This window comes from Cryptomeria japonica, chromosome 11 (assembly GCF_030272615.1).
Source record: "Cryptomeria japonica chromosome 11, Sugi_1.0, whole genome shotgun sequence".
In the NCBI taxonomy this organism is placed as follows: Eukaryota; Viridiplantae; Streptophyta; class Pinopsida; order Cupressales; family Cupressaceae; genus Cryptomeria; species Cryptomeria japonica.
This window is the reverse complement of record NC_081415.1, coordinates 362,924,532-362,938,503: the sequence shown is the minus strand read 5'-3', so window position 1 is coordinate 362,938,503 and position 13,972 is coordinate 362,924,532.

Below are 13,972 nucleotides of genomic sequence, written 5' to 3'. Positions count from 1 at the left end.
TGAGCTCTTCAGCATTGAAGATATCAAACAGGGTATAAGAAGGCTTGCGGGAGGAAAGGCACAGGACATAGATGGGCTACAAGAAGAATACCTAAAGTGGGGCATCGAGGTCCTTGCACCTCATATCAAACACATCTTCAACAATGTAACTCAAGAGGGTTTCCCAGAAAATTGGACAACCAGCGTTGTGATCCCTCTTCACAAAAGCGACGATCTAAACAATCCATCAAATTACTGCACTATTATGACCAACCCACTTCTTGGGAAGTTGTTTGGAAGCATAATTGAACACAGGATTAGCAGTTGGGCAGAAATTAGAGGGAAAAGAGTCAAGGGACAGGCGGGTTTTAGATCAAAACACTCTACTATAGACTATAGTATTACACTTAGGTTTTTGGTGGAAAAATTTTGGAATACTCGAGGGGGCGAGGCTTTTTGCTGCTTTGTAGACTTTAGAAAAGCCTTTGATACAGTTCCATGAGATAAACTATGGCATAGGATGGAGGAATTCAGAATTCCAAATGGGCTTAGGATTGTTATCCATAGGCTTTATGAGCGGGTCAAGGCTAAAAACAAAACATTTGAGGGAATGTCAGAGTGTTTTGGCAGTGATATTGGTGTCAAACAAGGTTGCCCCCTTTCTCCAACATTGTTTGGGTTATATATTGATAAGTTGGAAGAGTGGCTAAACAATCATAGTAGCGAAGGAGTCCAGTTGGCTAATTATATAATAAAGCTACTTCTATATGCGGATGATCTCATCTTAATAGCCAAATTTGCAAAAGGTTTGAGAGAACACTTGAAGACACTTGAAGTCTTTTGTCACGAAGTTGGGATGCAAGTGAATATTAGCAAGACCAAAGTAATGATCTTCTCTTTGAGAAGAAATAAAAAGATACAAGACAATTTTCTTTTTGAAGGCAGCCCGTTGGAAGTAGTGAACGAGTACAAATATTTTGGACTTAATTTTCATAACAAGCTTAATTGGGAAACATGTAGAGCAAAAAGAATTCAAGGTGGATGGAAGGCATTGTGCGTGCTACAAAATAGATGTAGAAATGTTGAACTATGGGATTGGAAAAGCAAGATAATGCTTTTTGGTTTGCTAGTCACTCCAGTGATTCTATACGGATGTGAAATTTGGGGCAGTAGTATGTCAGATCAGAAATGGAGACAATTGGAAAGAATCCAAAAACATCTAATCATAAGTACTTTCAAAATTAAAACTATTGTTCCATATGAGATTCTTTTGGCTGAAACTGACACCTATCCCTTGGAAACTTTAGTGATGGTTCATTTAGTAAACTATCTAAAGAAGATTCAAAAGATGGAAAATCATCGTTGGCCTAAGTTGATTATGGGGGAAAGACTAGATAGAAGGAAGAACACATGGATGAAACAAAATGACAGTTGGATGAACAAATGAGACATTAGTATACATGAATGCCCAAACACCAATGAAGAAATTTTTTTTTAAAAAAAGGAAAAATTCAGGAGCAGTTTATGGACAAAACAAGAGGGATGTAAAAAAACCTATTATATCACAGAATTCAACCCCACAAGAGATCATGAAGAAAAAGCCTACATAGGAGAAAATATTAAATGGAAAGCTAAAATGCTAATGGCTCAATTAAGAACCAGCTCTCATCACTTGAGATGTGAAATGGGTAGATGGATGATGCCTAAAGAAGAGTGGGAAAATAGGATATGCTTATTTTGCAACACAGGAGCAGTAGAGACAGAGTGACATTTTGTTCTGGAATGTCCGACTTATAGTGACATCCGAGTCGTTTATGAAGACATTTTGAAAACAGACAATTTAAACACTTTGTTTGAAGAAACAAAACTCGAAAAAATAGCGAATTTGTTGATAAAAATTCATTGCAGAAGAGCAACTCTTGAAAAGAGGTTACAAGCAAATTAGGATCACGGTGCCTTGACTTTGTGGTGTGCGTTGTCCGTGGGTCCCATAGGCTGCTTTGGCCTCATGGACGTTATTAAAATCCTTCATTCATTCATCCAACCCTCTAACCCGGTTCACAACAAATTTAATTCAAGGTGCACTTAAGAAGTACAATAAAGGGGAAAAAATGGAAATTAGAAACAAATAAATGAGAGCCTCACTACTTGGGATACTAGATGGCATTTTGGGTTCTATCAATTGTCAATTCAATGCCTAAATATAAACAAACAAAATTAGCTTTTTTATTTAAAATAAAAAGAGGTGTTATGGTTATTGATAGTAAAATATATATTACATTATATATTGAAGAGTACAAAACAAGGAATATGAAAACTGAATTTACTAGTGAATCAACATATGGTCATTAACTTAAAAGAAAACCACCTCTATTCATATTTTTGTCCAAGTTTTGACTCCAAAGGAATTTCTCTTTGGCATAGGAGAACTCTCATTAAGGAAACAACTTTCTCATTTGCTAAGAGAATATCATAAAAGTTTCTCACTTAAATCTCGTCATTAAAATTTTCTAGATCTTTACCTAATTCAATTTTTATAAGCTAGCTATAGATCTGATAAAAGTACAATCACCGAACTTTCCAATACTTCATTTACCTTTTCAAAGTTAAAACTAAAATTCTTTTCGTTTCATTTAATATTTTTTCATTCTAGATTTTTTCAATTTTTATACCTTTTAGGCCCTTAAAATATTTTTGCCAATGAATGTAAGATGAATGTGTTAATCCTATGAGGATCTGGTTAATATTAAGAGGGGGTGGTGAATCAGTATTAAGACAATTTATAACTTCAAATCAAAATACCATTTACAACAGATCTGAAATCAATGAAACTATCCCTTTAGCAGATCTCATACACTTGTTACCCACTTATGCAATCTTATTAATCAGAATATTCACTAGCTAGATATTCGATCAACACATACTCATACTGACTTATTACCAAATCAGAATACTTCATCTATCAGTTCATTAACATTACCGGTAACCACTTTCAAATCTCTGATAAACATCAGTAAACTTATCATAACCGGTAATCATAAATAATGCAAGAAAACATAAACACCATGAAAAGACATTCCACACATGAACACCAAGATTTTTGACATGGAAAACCAAATGGGAAAAACTATAGTGGGGATTGGAACCCACAATAATTTGTACTCTTTCGAAGTACGTTGTGTTAGGAGCTTACAATATGCCCGGTTAGGAGCAGACCCTGTTAAGAGTCACCCAGTTAAGGGATTTGCCTATCACTCCAGCTAGGAGCTTAAAGATCTGTTAGGATCAACCTGGTTAGAGGATTTAAACACTCTTTTGTGAGATGCCCTGTTAAGGGACTTAGATGGCAAAGGCCTATTAGGACCTACCCGGTTAAGGGATTTATGCTATTGTAATTGTTAGAGAACAACAATGAAAAATGATCTAATACTTTGCACTTTCAGCTTTCTAAATCAGATCCAGTTATGCTTCACAATCTGCAACACTCAGGAAGATCTCTATCTGCTCTGGGATGGCTTAACTCATTCTCCTAATGCCACTGACACATGAAACATCAATTGTGTCACCCTAAATAGCCATATCAACTAGGTCAGCCACAAAACCCCAATTACATCTTGAATTTACAATACAAATCATAAGAGATCATCATAGATCATTATACATATATTACAACAAATTACAATGCAATATCAACCATTGGTTGATCGTAACCCATCACAGAAATCCGATTTGTATCCTCAAAACACTCTACTAAGCATTTCACTGATTCTCAAAAAATTCTTCCTTGAATCGTGCCAAAACATCTTTCAAACTCATCACACGGTTTGTGTCGTGTTATCATCAACACGTGAACTTGATGTAGATCACCGCCAAAATATAAATCATTATCGATTGAGTGAATTCATCACCAGTCCTAAAACCCTACTAAAACCTTAGCACAACTCCATCAGAAATTCAAAACATGCCTTCTAGTAATCATCATAGGATGTGGTTCAGGTCACATACATAAATCCATCATAAAAGCTTATGTCTCAAACCCTCCAACCATCACCGATTTAGTGATTCCATCAAAATCTTTTCTTTTATCGGTTGAAGTCCTAATTCTAAGTCCTGCCGGTAAACCCTATCATACTTATAAATTCTAAATCCGGTAGACCAAAATACTTATTTAACAAGTCAAGACATCAAAGTTCATATGTAACCATCATCAAACATTAATTGACATAGGTTTCCATCAATGACAACACAAATAACTGATCATGTCATCATCATCCTTCTACCGATACAGTCATCAACTCATCTGCATCAGTTATGCCAATCATGCCAACAAAATGCAGAAGCCACACAAATTCAAACTTGAAAGGAGGCACATAATGAGATTTAAAAATGATCTCAAACTGACACATTTTCTATTACTGTGCTTACTATCCATTACTTTAGCAATAAACCAAGGGATCTAAAAATCTATTTAGACAAAATGCTATATTTGAAAATTTACTCCTATTAAATATCATGTAAAATTACCAAATTTGGGTATAACTTCAAAAAGATTATAGTCTACAACAAGATTTTCAACATCTATTTCTAATGCAGATACCCTAGGATTTGTTGCCCTTCATCCATAGGGCTAGCAATATAATTGAAGTCATCACTCAAAAAAAACACTTTTCTCTAATACTCTTTTCTTCTTGGTAGCGGTGTTTGGATTATACATATTTACACAATAATCTAAAACATATTCTTGATAATACATACAACTATTGAATTTTTATATCTACATTCTTCCAATCACAATCCTTTCAGTATTCATATGTGATATCTCAATTCTTTGATATAGATAACATGTAGTATATTTTGCACCCATGATAGAATGGATCTAAGTTAAGTACTTACAAATAATCACATTTCATGGTAACAAAATCTAATAGGCTTGAGCAAGGAATGGTTAACCAACCATAAATTTGATGGAAGACTAAAAAACTATATAACCAAAGTCATGATAATCACAAAATGCAATGACATTGCATAAAATAGAAATGTCAACATTCAACATTCATATTAATCAAGGATTTAGTGTTTCCTTGTATCGTAATAGGATTTCAAATTTCCAATAAAGTGATCCGCATTCAATAGTCATTGATGTATGCCTATATCATTAATAGAAAAAAAACTAAAGCATCGCATGCCTTCTTACTGAAAACATGATTAACATACTTGTATTTATCAATAAACAATTTCAACCAATAAATCAAAATTGTTGGGAATTAAGGTGTCTCAACCTTAGGCAATTCCAAATTATTTGTTTATTATTATTTTAAGTTCTCTTGTGGTTATTTGTTGTGCTCCATCACAAGGGACGTAGGTTTTATTAGTTGACACTTTTGCATGTCAGTGCCTTAAAAATTAGGTTATTTGATGTCAAAAGATGCCCAACAAGTGGTATAACATGGAAAGCCTATTTTGTATGCAGGAGCATCCCCGGTCAATGAGCAATCTTGCATTAGCCAAAAAAAATATTTGTTTCTAGTTTTGTTTATATTTGGTTTTGTGTTGTAGTTTTGTGTTTCTTTCTACATTCTCTGGAAATTGTTCATTTTTCATTGTGGATCGGATCTTTGGCTTCTAGACTTGTTCTCATTCCTTATTCCATATTTTTCAGTCCATTGGGATCTATTTTCGGCAAGTTGTCACTTCCGAATTATCTATTTCTTGGTTCCCGGAACAGTTTTGAGCTAAACAGCTAGTTGGAGATTTCTTCTCTTGTGGAGCATTTTCTTGTCTTGCGTAACTAATTGGTGTGTGTGTGAAAAAGTGAACCTGTAGCTGTAAGCACAACACTTCAATTAAGTCATTATATGCATGGTTAGTAATCAATAATCAATAAAAATAAACCATAGCAAAGCGACCCATTGCCTTCTAAATGATGCGAGTATAAGATTGCTCTCAGTTTTTTATAAGCAATACCAATGACTAGACTACACCAAGATGAAGGATTTAATCTATATGATATTAGGCTATATGGATGCAAGAAATGGATGAATAATTCAAGCAATAATAACCAATTCAAGCAACAATGGATGCAAGCAATAATGAATGTAAAATGGATGCAAGTAATCTAAAAAAAGCAATAATGATTTCAATGACTCCAGAACGAAATTAGCGTGATAATAATCTCCAAGCGTGTTCTCAAAAATCTCTGGGGTGAATTGGAATGAGAGCTGAAGACTGAATTTATAGAGAATTACAAAAAAAGCTCAATTTAGGATTAATTGAAATAATTGAGAAATCAGGTTGAGTTAACCTTGAGATAGATTCCAATTATAGTTTAATTGAAATGCATTCGAATTAGAAGTCCAAGTTGCATTGGAAAATAATAATAAATTAATTCCATGCATATTTGATAAAAATAGATAATTCCATGCACATATTTGATTCATTCAAGAAAAAGGTCTTTTCAATGCAACTGGGCTTCTTTTTCTGAAAAGCTTTGAGTTCCAATTTTAGAGAATAATTCCATAATTCAATTAAATTGCTTTTCTGATTTCGAGTTCTAAATTTAGAAAAAGAAATAATATCTCAAGTTTGATTTCTCTCTTAGTTCAATTCTTTTTTTTTAATTTTTGTTTCAATTCAACTCTTTGTAATAAATTAATTCATCTTTTGTAATAAATTAATTCTTTCGCATGATTGAATGGCAAATTTATTAATTTAATTAAATATGCAAGGATATTTAATAAATTAAAATGGGATAATTGATCAAAAAATGATATTCTTGGAAATGATTTGATTAATTAAATAAATATTTAATTAATATTGAGTGGTTGATTTTGCCATGTGATATTTAATAATTAAAGAATTAATTATGTGCTCAAGATTGATTTAATTGCCTTTTGGTTAGGACCTTGGTGATGTTGTTGAGATTAGGGGCCCATGGTTTAGATGACCAGTTTTAGGGTATTACATTTGCCCCTCTTTGAATTAATGTGCGAGTAGTGCGTTGGTTCAAAGAATATGTAATGTCTAGGAGATGTCAGTTCTGAACTTGATTGATCACGAACTAGATAAAAAAGCAAGGTGTTAGCTTGATTCAAAGCGACAAAGCTAAATGAGGTTTGATGAAAGTGATACCGATCCCGAACTTGATTGAACTAAGGAACGATAGAAAACAAAGATACCGAACTTGAACTTGATTGATCAAGAAGTGGATCTTACTGATCTAGAACTTGATTGATCTTAGATGCAGTGAGTGATGATAAAAATCGATCTTGAACTTGATTGATCAAGACACGATGAGTGAAGAATAAACCGTCCAGCTTGATCAAGAAACGAATACTGAACACCTGCTTAGATTTAGAGTGATCAAAGAAACTCTTTAAACTTTTGATTGAGTTTAAACGAAGAATCAGTTTGATTTGAAGCAATGAAACTGATTAATGTTAAGAGATTAATTCAGATGAAAGACAAATATCAGCTTGATTTGAAGTGATGAAACTGATATGCCCCTAGCGATTGATTGATTCAGATGATCGAGAGATCTCAACTTGATGTGAAGCGATGAAGTTGAGATGCCCCTTAGCGATAAGGATTGATTTTCTTTTAATTGAAAAGATTTTGCTCGACTTTTGATGAAAATTTGAAAAATTTCTCGACAATCTGAAGAATGTGAAGTCATAAGGTCACAAGTATGCCCCTTTGGGAGCGAAATCAAAAGATAGCAAGGGTAGTTGATTTTAGGCAATTGGGTGATGAATAGTCATTTGAGCGCAAATTGATTATGAAGATTTTTCTAAGAATTTCAATGTTGATTGATGAGAAATTGAGCGTAGAGTTGATTGTAATGTTGAGTGTGGAATGAAATTGAATTAAGATTCAGTGTTTGAAATTGAGCGCAATTTGAAGAAAAAAAATGAGCATTTGATGAAAAGAGTGCTAAGTGGTCAAAATTTTGAAATTGACTAGCAAGATGATCTCGAATTTCGATTTTGATCCTGAAAATGGAATCAGAGCAGGCACATTAGCCAAGGGTACAATTTTCGTGTCCATCGGAGCAAGTTGAAAAATTAGGTTTTAGGCTATATATAGGACGAAAGTGTCATTTTCAATTCATTTTAACCCTCCAAGTTTGAAAATTGAAAAAGCCTTCTGCGAAGAAAAATGGTGGTCCCTACTCGTCAGCATCGATTTGAGTGCCAAAGAAGACATAATCGACCCCGAAACTACGAGCCAACGGTAAGTGATCGATCATTAGCCTCTTTATGTTTCCAATTTTGAATTTTTTTGTTTATTTTTCACATTTTTGATGGGTTTTGGGTCAGGGTTCTTGGTTTATCGTGCGAGACAGGATCCTGTCTCGTACGAGAAACTAGCAATTTTTCTTTTATCATTTAAACTTGTTAGTTTTTTCGTACAAGAGTAACCCTTCTGTCATACGACGGGTCGGTTAAAAGACCATTTTGTCATGCGTTATATAAAACTTTGTCGTTTGAGGTTGTTTTCTCGTACGAGAGCCATTCCTGACTCGTAGGAGATGCTGTCTAGCTGTGTTTTGTCGTTCGGAAAGCAGTGACCATTTTTGAAAGTGTAAACATGAAATTTTGGTTTTGCATTTGACTTATTTGGATTTGCGTGATGTTTAACTTCTCTCGTAGGATTATTTGGAATGTTTTCTGATGTTTCATTGTTGGATTGTTGCAGGTTTGCTTACCTCCTGTGCTCTTCAGATGCGTATATCCTCCCACTATGGCGCTAGTTTAGGATTTGTCTAAGGTTGAGTAGGCCCATATTGATATGTGTGGCTTTACCCACCTGATGCAGTTACCTGATATCTGCGTGAACCACAGGATGCTCACATCGTTGGTAGAGCGATTTCATTTAGAGCATAACACCTTTCATTTGCCAGTTGGGGAGTTGACCATCACTCCCAAGGATGTGTACAAGATCCTTCATATCCCTTTTATCGGGGATAAGGTGGATTATGATACCGCATTGTTACTTGGACTGCAGGCACTGAGGAACATATTCAGGGATCCAGATATCTTGACTCGTTCTATGAGTTGGGATATATTGATGGGCAGATACAGTGAGGAGTATCTGTTGGCATGTGTCCTAGCAGGTTTTATTGGGTGCTTTTTGATGCCAGACTAAGGGCAGTAGGGTTTTCAGAGCGGATGGGGCCGGATGCTCAAGCGATTGATAGAGTCCCCTCAGAGACTAGGCTGGGGTTCTTGTTTACTAGCCCACATGTATCGAGAGATGCATGAGATCATTTATAGAGAGGGGCGGAGCATGGCTGCTGGGGTATATATTTTGTAGGTGTGGGCTTGGGAGCACCTTCCCGTGTGTCGGCCGATAGTGACAGACAACAGGGAGCCAGGACAGCCGATCATTTATAGATATGCTGGATATATCACGTAGCCCCATCTGGGCAAGACAGACTTCTAGAGATGGTAGCTCGATGACTTGATAGCTGTCTTATGGCGACCATATAGAGGGTTAGAGCCGTGGGATGACTGGCAAGCAGTGCAGAGAGATCTGTTTGTCACACGCCCACTAATTGGGAGATCGCAGACTATTGTGGAGCGATTCATCGTTTCACAAGTGATGAGGCAGTATGGCCGGCCTCAGGGGATCTCATAGGAGTTTACAACATATGCTAGGTATGCTGACGAGGAGAGGCAAGGTTGGGCACCTAGGCTATCTTATGCCTTGGCTATGCAGGAGCTGACAGGTTTACACCGCCTGAGGTGGGATTACCTGGATGATATAGCAGATGCGGGGGTATTGCCTCAGTACAAAGATTACTTTCAGCAGCATCCATTCCCTCGGTTTACGGATCCTGGAGAGCATGCTCCTCATATTGATGATAATGCCCCTGCACCGGCACAGGGATAGGGCCAGAGATAGGGCCAAAGGCAGGGATAGGGCAAGAGACCGAATGCTCCACGACGGACTGGTGGTGATCCTGGTGCCAGCAGTAGCGGAGTGCGAGCCGACATTGGACAGCAGAGGGGTGAGGGTGGATCCCTTGGGAGAGTAGGCGTGAGAGTGGGTGGGGGAGAGGAGGAGCGAGCAACTCCGAGGTAGGTCCGTCAGCGATGAGAGGAGCAGGGTGGAGCCACAGGTGGAGATGGTGGTGGAGATGGCGGTGGAGAGCCTGCGAGAGAGCAGGGGGCTGACACGGGTCAGTCGATGAGAGCACGCCTTGCAGAGCTGCAGTCACAGTTGATAGTGGTGTAGACTCAACTAGTAGAGTGAGATCGCCAACTAGCCGAGGTGAGGACTGAGCTTGATCACCAGATTGCGGCTTTGAGAGCAGAGTCCAAAGCAGAGATAGAGTCTCTACGACAGGAGGTCCTTCTCTAGAGCAGTAGGGTATCTTATTACGTAGTAGCATATAGTGCTGTAGTTCCTATTGCATAGCAGGTGCAACCTTATTCACAGTATATGGCCAGATCGAAGGGAGCACGAGCACCGCGCTAGGATCCTGGGCATCAGGCTCCTCCTCCTCCACCAGGCGATAAGGGAGAGGGCGCCAGCTAGATGATTATTTTTGTAGCTAGGATATTTTTTGTAGACACACCCATATTTTTGTAGCCTATACGATTCTTGCTCCAATGGGAGTTTGTACATGTCATTGGACATCATTTTGTACTCTTAGACTTGAGATGATATATATATATATATATATATATATATATATATATACGAGATCCGATTTGACTTCATTGTACTTGTATCAATTGGTTATGAGATGTTTTTATATGCTTTATTCTATATGTATGCATTTCTTTTTCAGCATGAATGTATGTATTGCAAATGATTATGAATGTCTATGTTTTTGTTTCATTTCATATGCAAATAAATGAATGAAAATGAGCAATGCAATTGTTTTGTTTTCTATGCAATAAGATGAATGCAAATGATTAATAATAAAATGAATGAATGAATCTATATGAAATGTTTATGTATGCAGCTAACATCTCAAAACACAAGTACTCAATCGGAGAAATAATGATAAATAGACCACTTAAAGTAAGAAATAATGACGCTCTCAGTTCTCATTCTGAAGATAAAGAGATTATTATCATCACACCAAAATCACCCTAGATTCACTAAAATGCAGAATGAAATGCAAAATGATGTGCAAAATGCAACCTAAACCTAGTCACTGGATTTAAAATACTTAAGATTCATCACTGAGCATAATGAACACAATAGGCAGGTTAGAGTTCCTTTCTTTTTCAATGTGCAATATTAATTATCTTGTCCGCAATGACCCTTTTTTTGTTCATATCCTTGGACAGATTTCGCAGGGACCCGAATTGCATCATAAAGAAATTCCCTCAAAACAGACAAAGAAATGATATGGAGCTCTCTGTAGCATACAAATAAGTGGAGTCGAGGTATGTGAGGCGATTTCACCTTAATGCAAAGGCTCTTATCATAGACACCTAGCTAATTTATATGTTTCCAAATCATCGGGATCATTCCTACAAGTAGAAAACAAAGAAAATATTATGCCCCCAATCCTTGCTCCTCTTAGTCAATACAGACTTCCTCGAGTTACTCAAGGGGATAATAATCGAAAACCAATATAAAAGACAACATACAAAGAAAATTTTCATGCATAGCTCAAACTGTTTAGTGATTGTTTTCCATTATGTTGTTTTGCTTGTGAACTCAGTGATAAAAACTCTATAGTAGTCAGGAGACAGGGGACTAACTCGAAGTGGATGACCAGGTTTCACTGATGGAATAATGACTTGGTTGACACTACTTAGGATATGTAATGTGCTCTGTCGAATAACCTAAGACTAGGACATTAATCTGTTTCAAGTCATGAGGGTTCCAATGAACTAGGGTGTCATGAAAGTGATTGCAAAATATGTACAAGTGAAAGCAAAGATGCATGAAAGCCGGAAATGCCAATGTTGCGTTGATAGATGGAGCGCTTGAGTACAAGAGGTGCCTGTTTACCAGGTTTTCACCTGCTTGGCAGAGAATCAATTTTATTTTTTTTACCAAGGTGCCTGTTTACCAGGTTTTTACCAGGGCATTTTCTCTTCTACATTTTTTTAAATTTTTTTGTATTTTATGATTTTTCCATTTTAATTTTTTTTTTTCAAGACTTTTCCAGTTTTTAGGATTTTTCAGGACTTTTTCAGTTGTACAGTTTGCTGGAGCAGAGAATGCTAAGTAAAGAATCTTTTCAGGTGGATGGTGTTAATCGGTTCTTGGAGCTGTTCTCCTTCCGATGTTGAGAGCTGATAGGCACCAGAGCCGAAGATAGCAGTAACAATATAGGGACCCAGCCAGTTGGGTTCAAACTTGCCTTTGTTGTCTCGAAACTGTTGATTTTTTGGATTTTCTCTTAGTACTAGGTCTCCAACCTAAAATTCTCATTGTCTAACCTTCTTGTTATATCCTCTGGACATTCTCTTTTGGTACACTCTAAGATGATCAAACGCCACTTGCCAATGTTCATCCAGCAATTCGAGTTCTTGCAATCTAGATATTCTGTTATCTTCATCAGTAACAAGACCTTGCAACGAAACTCTTAGAGATGGTATTTCTACTTCTATAGGTAATACTGCTTTGGACCCATACACCAAAGAGAAAGGTGTAGCCCCAGTAGGTGTTCTGATACTTGTTCTGTAAGCCCATAGTGCAGGATTGAGCTGCAGATGTCAATCCTTCCCGGATTTGTTCACTATTCTATGCAAGATAGTTAATAGGTTCTTATTAGATGCCTCGGCTTGTCCATTACCTTGAGGGTAATATACTGATGACCAGTGTTGCTTTATTTTGAATTTCTCACAAAGTTCATCCAGGTCTTTATTCTTGAACTGTCCTCCATTATCAGTCACGATGGACGAAGGTATCCCATACCTGCAAATTATATAGTTTAGGATGAATAAGGTGACTTGTTTACCAGTTGCCTTGGTGAGCAGAACTGCCTCTACCCACTTGGTGAAATACTCAATGGCCATTATGATGAATTTATGTCCGTTGGATGATGCAGGATATATCTGACCAATGAGATCAAAGGCCCATTGCTGAAAAGGCCAGTGTATAATGAATGGTATGAGATCCCTCGTCGGGGCGTGTATGAGATTTCCATGAAGCTGACATTTCTCACAAGTCTTAGCAAATTTTATGGTGTCTTTTTCCATATCTAGCCAGTAGTAGTCAGCCCGTAATAGTTTCCGAGCTAAAGTAAAACCATTTGAATGAGATCCACAAATATCTTCATGGACTTCCGATAATGCATGTTTAGACTCTTCAGTTTCTAGACATCTAAGCAATGTACCATCCAAACCTCATCTAAATAAATCGTTAGCTATGATAACATACTGTGAAGCATTTTGAGTTAGGTTTCTTTTCTCGTTACGAGTAAGGTTTTCAGGGATAATTTGATCACTTAGATAGGAATAAATGTGGCTGTATCGGGATGAGTTGTGTCCAATAATAGAACAAACTATTTGGGTCTCAGGAGAATCATAAGCTGGGTAATGTAACTCTTCCACCAGGAATTTAAAGCGAGCATTGAACTCTTGTAATTCAGGTATGGATGCTAGAGTGGCCATAGCATCTACTGCTCTGTTAGCAGACCTTGGGATCTACTGGAATGACACAAAAGCAAAATAATTCTTGAAATCATCTACCATCCTCTTGTAAGGCATCAATTTCTCATCTCGAGTCTAATATGTATCGTTGATTTGATTGATGACCAGCTGAGAATCTCCATAAATATGTAATTCAACAACCTTCCATTCAATGGCTAGCTTTATCCCATTTACCAAGGCTTCATATTCTGCAATATTGTTTGTGCAAGGGAATAAAATCTTATAAGACTTTGGAATTGAGTACTTCTGAGGAGTAATGAATAATATGCCAGCACCTGAACCATTTTGAGTAAAGGACCCATCAAAGAACATCTTCCAGGGTTGTTGAGTAAGATGCATTATTGATTCATCTTGGAACTCAATATGTA